Genomic DNA, 304 nt, shown 5'->3' on the forward strand with positions numbered 1-304 from the left:
TGAGTGGATAGGAAATGGGCCAAAACTTCACATACATTTTTCTCAAAGACCTCATTTTAAGTAATTCTTAGCATGCTCATTTTTTTAATAAGTTTGGTTTTTCATGAGTGCTGTGAAATCGGGGTAAAACGTCATAATTGACAGCTGTGATTGACTCACGATTGATTGGGCGGGTGTATGGGCGGGACCGCCCATTTACTGCAGCGCTGACTCTGGCTCCAAAATTACAAGATGGCAGCACCCATATCTGGGCTATTTTGGTTTAACTTTTGTATAGTGGGAGGAAGTCTCGTAAAGACATTCA

The sequence above is a fragment of the Etheostoma cragini genome, chromosome 21 (genome assembly GCF_013103735.1).
Source record: "Etheostoma cragini isolate CJK2018 chromosome 21, CSU_Ecrag_1.0, whole genome shotgun sequence".
NCBI lineage: Eukaryota > Metazoa > Chordata > Actinopteri > Perciformes > Percidae > Etheostoma > Etheostoma cragini.